This window comes from Epinephelus moara, chromosome 6 (assembly GCF_006386435.1).
Source record: "Epinephelus moara isolate mb chromosome 6, YSFRI_EMoa_1.0, whole genome shotgun sequence".
Lineage (NCBI taxonomy): Eukaryota > Metazoa > Chordata > Actinopteri > Perciformes > Serranidae > Epinephelus > Epinephelus moara.
Genome location: NC_065511.1, coordinates 1,841,951 through 1,851,943, shown reverse-complemented (window position 1 = coordinate 1,851,943; position 9,993 = coordinate 1,841,951). Strand labels below are relative to the sequence as shown.

The 9,993-nt window shown below is 40.2% G+C and overlaps 1 protein-coding gene across 2 annotated transcripts in view; it reads left to right on the top strand.

Annotated features, from left to right (window-relative positions):
* The first annotated feature begins 1,621 nt into the window (after nt 1-1,621).
* Nucleotides 1,622-9,993, top strand: part of kpna5 (karyopherin alpha 5 (importin alpha 6)) — a 67,549-nt gene continuing 59,177 nt past the window's right edge. For both annotated transcript variants that reach the window (XR_007570057.1, XM_050045812.1), the window contains exon 1: nt 1,622-1,757. The gene's annotated coding sequence lies outside the window, so the exon portion shown is untranslated. The remainder of the gene's footprint in view (nt 1,758-9,993) is intronic.

Sequence of the window (9,993 nt, the reverse complement as noted above, 5' to 3'; positions counted from 1 at the left end):
GAACACTTGGAAACTAAATGCAAAAAGGTTATTAACTTACTACGAGCTGTGGCAGGTTGTGACTGGGGGGCAGATAAACAGTCATTAATTGACATATATAGGGCAATTATGAGGTCAACAATAGACTATGGTTGTATAATATATGAAGCAGCAGCAAAGACATCATTACAAAAAGTAAACAGACTACAGTATAGAGCACTGAGAATATGTTTAGGAGCTATTAGATCAACACCCACTAATGCAGTGTTAGTAGAGGCAGGAGAGACACCACTGGAGTTAAGAAGAGAAAAACTTGCACTTGCATATTGGATAAGACTAAAAGGGAGTGGGGAGGAAAACCTTACAACGATGATACTGCAGGATTGCTAGGAATATTCTAAATTCTAGAGGCAGGGGTTTGGGTGGTCAAGAGAAGAGAGACTGGTAGCATATGGAATGGAGACATTAGAGTTCAGTAAAGCAATCCCAAACAGTAATATACCTCCTTGGCTCTTTCCAGAAGTAAATATAGACATCAGCATTCTGGAACAGAAAAAAGAATGGATAATGGATGAAGTGGGCATCAAATCAAGTTGTTTCCTGAGAAATAGCTATCACAACTACATGAAAATATACACAGACGGGTCAAAAAAATTAACAGGAACATGTGGGAATTGGTGTGTAGCTACAGCCCTGAGTATATATCAATTTCCAAAAGATTGTCAGACCAAATATCAGTATACACAGCAGAAATGGTGGCAGTAATCATTGGGTTACAGGTGGTGGAAGAGGTAAGACCAGATAGGGTGGTGGTATGCACAGATTCAATAGCTGTAGTGGAAAGTATTCAGTCAACATCATCTGGAAGAGAAGACTTACTCATTGACATTTATCACAGTTTGTTCAGAATACACAGGGGTGGTAGGCTACAGAAGTAGGCTACAGTTCTGTTGGGTGCCAGCACACGTGGGTATAGCAGGGAATGAGTGTGCTGATAAATTAGCAAAAACAGCTCTGGGAAAGGAAATAACAGTGCCAGTTCCACTAGGAAAAGGAGAAGGCAAAGCAGTGATAAAGAAGAAGGGAATGGAAATATGGCAGAAAAGGTGGAAGGAAGACCAGAAAGGACAGGGATACCACAAAATACAAAAGTCTATCATAATAAAGAATTATAAAGAAAGGAACAGAAGGGAGGAAAGAGTCAAAACAAGACTCAGATTAGATCACACAGGACTAAATGGCACGCTGTATGTTATGGGGGAAAGGAATAGTAATAAGTGTGAGAACTGTGGAGTAAAAGAAAACGCTGAACATATTCTACTGTACTGTAACATGTATGAAATAGAACGAGATAGGCTGCAGGATGAAGTCAGAGAGGCATGATGTGAGTGGAATTTGAGTGGGATACTGGGAACAGAGGGAGATGGGGTTATAACCACCAGGAAGGCACTTATTAATTTCTTAAAGGACACTAGGGTGATGAGTAGGATTTGAGAGACAGGTTGGATGACTTGATGTTGCACACTCTTGCACAGTAGGTGGCGGTATGCACCTGAAAGTTGTTTGCGATCCGCCAAAAATTGATAGAAGAAGAAGAAGAAGAAGAAGAAGACAGCTGACGGAAGTGGCGTAAGTTGTTGTTGACGCGAGGGGTATGCTGGGAAAGTTTTGATAAAACGCCATTTTGCTCCCAGAAGAACAGGGACGGCAGGAAAGGTTGTAGCTAACAAGCTATATAGCACGCATTTCCTGGCACATTAACGTTAAATCTCCAGTGGGTAAGAATCAGTGTTATGTTATAGGAACTGATGTTGTTATTGCAGCTAAATACATAATGTTAGGCGACATGAGATATGTGACACAACGTAGTATTAGCTAAGGAGTTAGCCACAAAGCTAGTTCTGTTACTAACTAGGAATGACCCAAATACATTTCCTTCTGTTGCACGGGGAGATTTAACGAAAACCCAGTAGAGCAAAGTATAGTTGGATTAATTAGAGCCGAATGTGCGCAATTAGTCTATATTTAAACAGGTTAATCCCGGTCATGCCCTGTTAGCTGTGTGTTTTGACTGGCATCAGTGCAACGTTACCTTATACAGCTAACGGTAGCTAAGTTAGTTTATGGACAGGCGTATGATACGACCTCCTACCTGTGATGTTACAGATTAAACGTCAGCTGGTTAACACAACGTGCACCTGAGACATCTCCCAAATACGTTAGGTTTAGACCAGATATTTAATTTTCTGTCACTTCGTACAACCTTAATAACTCTTCAAGTGACTAACGTATAAAAGTCGAGTACAATACGTTAATGTGACTTTCACAATGATTTATGCCCGTCAAAAATCCAGAACCAATCATTGCACCAGATCACCTCTTAGCCGTGCCTTGAATTATATAACGTCAGTTGCTGTTGTAGACATTCTTGCGTCCCGATTTTTCGAGATTTATCAGAAGCTAGTTTATCATTGTATTTTTATTTTAAGGTACTATTTTCCCTTGTTCAGCTTTAATCAGTTTAAGGGCTGTTTATCACATAGAGATGGATGTGACTGTCGGCGTTGTTATATCCTAACACCTGCCTATTACTCAAGGAGAGCAGCAGGGATTCATAGTTGGGGCCAGTTCTTGTTGTATTATATGTCTTAAAAGTTTATGATAGGAGTTTGTACAGTACAATTAGCTTTACCTTGTCAGTGTTCAATGTGCACAGATATTTGTTTTTTATCAAAAAACAAAACAAATATCTGTATTAACAGATCAAAAGCAGGTAATATATGCAATCCACCCTTTTGTGACCACTATTTTTGTCCGTTGTGCATTATGCAATCAATGTTGCGCAAGCTACTTGGAAAATGTAGTGAGCTGAGCTACCAGTTACTCTACATCAAAATAAAGTTTTACTACACTGATGCTATCCCAGAGAAATGTAGCAAGCTAAGCTACGAGAAAATGGCAAAAGTAGCTTGCTACTTGCAAAGCTACTTTTATTTAATTGACCTGCATTTTCTGAAAAAATAAGAAAAAATGTCAGCCAAACAAATAGGCAGGACAAAATGTGAGTTGAACTGTTTATTATAAGGGACAAGACAAGTGAGAGATGCGTCAAGAAGTGCAATGTTGCCAATCAGAGGCAGAGTAGGGTGGGTCTTACCAAGAAAAGCCAATAGCGAAAGCAGCATAAATTGAAAGATTAGTATGTGATGTCAAATGGAAGGGTTTGTCTTCTATACTAGGGTTGCTACTAGGGCTGCAGCCATTGATTCTTTTGGTAATCGAGCATTGTATTGATTATTCTGAGTGAATTCCAATACTGAGTGTTTTTATTAAATTACTCAAGTGTTTCCCCTAGGTTTACAGTGACAGACAGACACCGAAACATGACGAAACACTGCTACTTTAGCTTTATTGAAGGGCAAGAGTAATACATAAAAGTTAAATAATAAAAGTCTCTGAAATGAGAGAAATAAGCAACAAATTTGTTTCCTTTTTTGAAAATTCCACATTTTTATTGCTTTAATTGCAAAATTATTTTTGGGGGGTACATGTGTGAATAAGAGTGACTAACATGATAACATGAATGAAGCTAAGGCTTAAATTGACCACAGCATTTTATTTTCTCAGTGTTTCTACTTTTCTATAGCAAAACTTAGGTAATACACATGATACATTGCCAGGTAATGTTAGCCACTACATTGATTTCTGTTATTAATCAGCTATTATAAAGCCATATTACATGTATGCTCTTTAGGTAAGGTAAGGTAAGGTAACTTTATTTGTACCCGAAGGTAGATTTGGTTCACAGTTTAAGTGATTTGGCTTCATCCACACAAAATGGACAAACAGGTTAGACACAGTAACATAATAACAGTAAAAAGGTAAAGTGTCATCAGTGCGTCATATCAAAGTGCAGGATCAAAAAGGGCATGTAAAACCATTATAATACCCAAAATATGAATTTAAAAACAATACCAAATAAATAAATAAATAAAAACTGTACTGTCATTAATTCAGTTTAGTTTGGAGTGAGTTTTTGTTTATCTCTCTAATGGCTGATGGGACAAAGCTGACTTTATATCGCTTTGTTTTGCAGGCTGGGAGTTTGTATCTGCGGCCTGATGGGAGGGGCTGAAATTCCCCATGTAGTGGGATGCAACCAGCCATCCTCTGTAACTGCCTGGTATATACATGAAGGCCTATCACAATAACAAATTTTGCTGGGCGATTAATTGCGTCAAAAATTATTGCGATAAGCGATAATACTGTGTATTATTGTGCTTTTAAGACCATTTTTATTATTTTTGTAATTTTGTAAAGTTGCTGTTTTTAGACCCATTTTTTAAAATTATATAATGATAATAAAGGCATAATGATGCAAATACACCCTTTTAAAGAGAAATAAAACATTTATTTAACAAGAATATTTATGAATGCAAAAAAAAGAAAATATAAATATCCGAAATAAATAAATAAAGACCTTATACCTTGCTCTTTTTGTTGAGATTGTTTTAGAACAAACCCCGCATACCGGCTCGTCCAAATTACTGGGCTCCCCTCTGTCATTTGGTTTAAATCCAAAATACTCCGTAACAGGGGCCGCAGCATTTGGTTTAGGAACAAGTTAATTTGTCTTTCTCTTACGCTCAACTCTTTTTTTCTCCGCCTCACGAAGATCGCACTCGGAAAACAAACACGCATGAATATGGCAAATAATCGCGTCCGGGAAAGTTACAGTCTCCCTTTAAATTTACCGTGCAATTAAGAGGCCTATTTACATGCGTTATGAATCTCAGCAAGCAATCACTGATTATGCAATTAAACGGGACGTTGACGTTACCTTATTTAGTGTGGTCCGTTCGGCGAACTCGATGCATACACTGAATGTTTTCTTCTTAGATGTTGTTGCACCGAGGATGTGCTATTGTGGTATGCTAACTCTGTTTTGCAATACACACTGTACTGTTTTCATTTCAACTTGTGATGATCCCACACTCTACACTTTGTCGTTTTCTTTGGCGTGTTTTTTTTTTCTCGCGCTCTTTTCTTGTCCCTCGTCTCCATCGTTTTGCAACTGCGCTACATCCACTTTACAGCTGTGTAGGCTATCAACAGCAAAAGTAACATAAGCACTCTTGCAGCAGAAACATCTATCCATGTGAAACACAGTGCGCTGTATAGTTTTAAAAAATTTGCCTCGAGGCTTTTTAGTAATCGAATTATTCAATTTACTCGAGGAATCGTTCCAGGGGGGTATTCCATCAGTGTAGCTAAGAATATCCAGACTATAAGGTGTAATCTTGAAGTTTGACTAAACGCCAACTCCCAATTTAGCGCCAACCCGTTCCATCAAGTGAAATCAGCTGGCTCCAATTGATGCTAATTCAAGCCTCACCTGTTAAGCCTCAACTCATGCATGTGCCCAGGGAAAATAAAAAGGCAACACAAGTCGAGTGCTAAAAATGTTGCAAAATGTCAAAAAGCAAAGGAAAGGAGCGAGTGGAGGCTTTTTCTGCAGCGGAGCAAATGCTCCTTATGGAAGTGTATGAAGACTATAAGGACATAATTACGAAAAAAGGCAATACGGCAGCGATTAATAAAGCAAGGGAGGTGGCGTGGCGGAATATTGCAGACAGGCTTAATGCATAAGTGACAAAAAAAATCAGCATATCATATTATATAAATCCTAGGGCTGGGCGATATGGCTGAAAAATGTATCACGATATAAGTGTTTCATATCAGTTGATATCGATAATTATTGAATTTTTTAAAACCTATTTGAAATAAGGACCAGAAGAAAAAAATGTTAAATTTAAACACTTTTATTTTAAATGTAACCTTTCCTCAGTAATGAACAAACGAACACAGGGGAAAAAGAGGTCAACATAACCATAAAAAAAAACAATTAAATAAATATACTGGTTAATTATAAAATCCGAAGTACTGCCAAACATCATTCCAGACAGGATGTAAGTGTGTCTGTGACTTCCTGTACGGACTGAAGGCTGCTGGAAGCTGTCGGGAAACTGTCCGACTTCACCGTGGCTTTTTGTCACAGCCCCCCGCTGCGGCCGCCTGCTCTCGTCTACTTTCCAGGCGAGGCGCAGTTCATCTGGAACGAGCCTATTTTCTCCTTTCACTGTTTTGTTATGAGTTGCAGACAGGAGGCATGCGGGCGCAACCAAACATGAAACTGCTAATGTGCGTCAAATCCTGCATCAAAGGGACAAAATATATGTCGATAAGAACACCTATTAAATCTAACAATTCAAGTATGCCGAATGAAATTCACCAAATGTGTAAATTAAAATTAGTTATAGACTATTTATCACATTTATCTACTGATTCCTATGTACATTTCAGATGATGCATTTAATCAAACTACAGTATTTTATGTGGATCATGACATTTATCACATAATTGATTGTAGATTATGACATTTCCGAAATGATCAGTTTATAGGAAATAATCACATGACATTTATCTATTGATTGTAGAAAATGACATTTGGCAAATCCATCAATTCAGTGGAGATGAGGAAACCTATTAAGTGAATGCAGGTGATAGTGAATCAATTATCTATTTCTTATCATTTGGGAGTCAGTTGTAAGCTCTATCCCTGATTATATCAAAATAAGGAAAATCCCCTTAAATGTATGGAGTGTGCTATAGGATGAGGAACAGACAAACCACAATGGTGTGTGTCCCATTTTCATCCCTCACTGTTTTTACCTCTCTGCAAACAGTTGCCTTACTCAGCCCCTCAGCATCACCAACACTATACAGGAGTGTACCGCTAGCAAAGAACCTCAGTGCAATACAGATTGACTGCACAGTGGTCAGAGACGGGCTGCAGCCTGTGACCTTTATAATGTGTGGTTCCAGCAAACTGCATAGATACACTATGCTTTGCCTGCTGAACCGGTACCTCTCCCACAGATAGGAGTCCGTCTGTATCAATGGGTTGGTCCTGTTCTGGAAGACCCTTGGGGCTGGTGGTGGTTGGAAGGGCCTCTGGACAATGTGGGCCTCCTGATCAACAGGATCCTCAATGAAGGGGCATGCCATTATTTCCTAATCTACTCTCTCTTGCTCTGTCTCTGTGTCTCTCTGGGTGTGTCCCTCTCCTTCTCTTGGATGCACTCCTTATATGGCCGTTGTCAGTTGACCTTAATTGGCTGTGAATTTACTAGCCAATTGGAAACAGAGTGGGGTGGGGATGGGAAGGCAATCACATATTCATGTGGTTTGATGTACATATACAATCTTTTTTTAATGCCTCAGTTTCATTTTATTATAGTTTTGTTTTTATTAGTTTGATTAGCTGGCTTTATTGTTGTGGGCTTTTTTATTATCTTATTTTTATTACATTTTAATTTGTTTTATAATAGTTAATGTTTTTTGATTAATTATGTTATATATTCTATGATCTACATATTATTTTATCATTACATGACAGTTGTGAGTGTGTAAAAGCACTGGCAGAACTGTCTTTTAGGTGTCTGTTCTTGTCTATTGAACATTTTTTGATCATAGATGGAGCTAATCCTCACCTTAATCCTGCTACAGATCAAGATTGCCCGGCAGCATAAATTACCATGGTTTCTAGGCTGGGATTGTGTGGAACGGAGTTGTGGCTCAGGTTGATGGAACGGAAACTGGAGTTTAGCTTGATGTATCAGGCTTAGCCAGAACCATGGTTTCCATGTTTTCCATAGTTACCGTTGTGAGGCTAATCTTAGCCACTTTGATGGAACAGAACTCTGGCTCACATTAGCCAGACTTGGCCATTTAAGCCTGGATTTGCCTTTAGCCTGCTTGATGGAATACCCCCCAGCCCTAGTTGTCGCCTTTGTAGTGGCCCCATGCCTGGGGTAAAGAAATCAAGAGGGGAGTCTGTGGGTCCTCTCCGAGGAAAGTGTTAGACACTTCATTTTCTGCATTCAGGCTGTTTATGCACCATTTTTTAATTTATCATGTTCAAAGTCCTTTGCTACGTTCAACATGAATGTAAAGGAGAATAGAGTCATTTATAGTTGAAGGGAAATTTCGGTTTATTTCAATCTGTCTCCTATCGTCCTAAATTTGTTTCAAGTGACTAGTGACATAAAAATAATAGTTAGCATGTTAGCCGTTAGCCTAGATACAGCCGGGGCGCATAGTAGCGTCAGACCTTTTAAATGTAAGTGAAGGGGCATACTTCAAGTGCAAAGTTAGTCCACTAAACAAGCTTTTTTTCCACAAAGACCGCCTCATATCGTTAGGATAAATGTCAGAGAACATATAGAAAATGACATGTAAACGTGTTCTCTTACCTTACCGGTGTGGTGCCATGTTAGCTCTGCTTTCCAAAGCGTGGCCGAAATATATCTCGCGAGCTCTAGATAAAGCCCAGCTGGATACTAACATTACTCCAGGTGGAGGTGTCTCGTCCTCGGTCACATCCAGACCTTGAAAATAAGGCTGCAACCGGTCCCATTTCTTGCAACAGAGGCATTCCTCTTCTGTGGGCATTGGGGCACAGCATCCACAGGTACACCACCAATCTCCAGAGCTACGCAGCCTTGCAGCAGCCATTCCTCCTCTCTCGTCCTCTACCTGTTGCGCCTCTCTCTCTCTCTCCTCCTCCGTTCTTCAATTTCACGAAGCTCTTCTGTTTACCATTTAGCTCTGCTTTCCAAAGCGCGGCCGAAATATCGCGAGAACAAGCAGCGATCTCATACCGTGCCTGAAATCTCGCGAGAACCAGCAGCAACAGCTGGAGGGCAGTAACCAGACAGTAGCCTGAAAAGTTCATTCATTTATTTTATGAAAGATTTATAGAATAATGGCTGACTTTTTGCCAGACTTCGACTTTGTGGAGGAGGAATTTGATTTTGCAGAGTTTGAAGGCAGCCCTTATTTATTTGAGCCAGAATACACTGACGAAGAGCTTCGTGAAATTGAAGAACGGAGGAGGAGAGAGAGAGAGAGGCGCAACAGGTAGCGGACGAGAGAGGAGGATTTGCTGCTGCAAGGCTGCGTAGCTCTGGAGATTGGTGGTGTACCTGTGGATGCTGTGCCCCAATGCCCACAGAAGAGGAATGCCTCTGTTGCAAGGAATGGGACCGGTTGCAGCCTTATTTTCAAGGTCTGGATGTGACCGAGGACGAGACACCTCCACCTGGAGTAACGTTAGTATCCAACTGGGCTTTATCTAGAGCTTGCGAGATATATTTCGGCTGCACTTTGGAAAGCAGAGCTAACATGGCACCACTCCGGTAAGGTAAGACAACACGTTTACATGTCGTTTTCTATATGTTCTCTGACATTTATCCTAACGATATGAGGCGGCCTTTGTGGAAAAAAAGCTTGTTTAGTGGACTAACTTTGCACTTGAAGTAGGGATGCACCGAATATTCGGTAACCGAATATATTCGGCCGAATATTGCAAAAAAACACACATTCGGTATTAGGTGGAATAAGTTAAAAGCAAGACCGAATAATAGTGCCGTGTTTTGGTAACGCAATCAAACGGCGTGCCGCGACGGACGGAATAAAATGTCGGTAGTGTGGCGATCCGTCTGTCGCGGCACTCGCATTTGCGACTAAAAATAGTTTTGAGTGAGCAAAATAGGCTTAAATCATTCAGCACGCTGTGCGAGCAGCCTACAGATTTCAACCACCAGCAGAAACTAAAGGCAAATCCCACCGATTGTGGGTTGAACGGGGGTCACAGACACAGTATTCCTGTCAAATACGGCGGCCATTGGCTTACCGGCGACGGAGAAGTCGGTTCCAATAATATCCTCTTCTTGGCGTCATGACTGCCCAGAAGTACCTGAACAGCCGAGCCAGCTGAACACAGGTATGTGACGTGTCAGAGGAGAAACGAGCCATTCACATTACTCTTTCTGGCAGTAACGGCCCATAAACCTCACCGCACTTTAGGGACTGTTCTTTACTTATGAAGGGACTTGTCAGGGGAGGAGGGTGGCTGGTTGATTCTTATTTTATTTATTTATTTTATTTTGA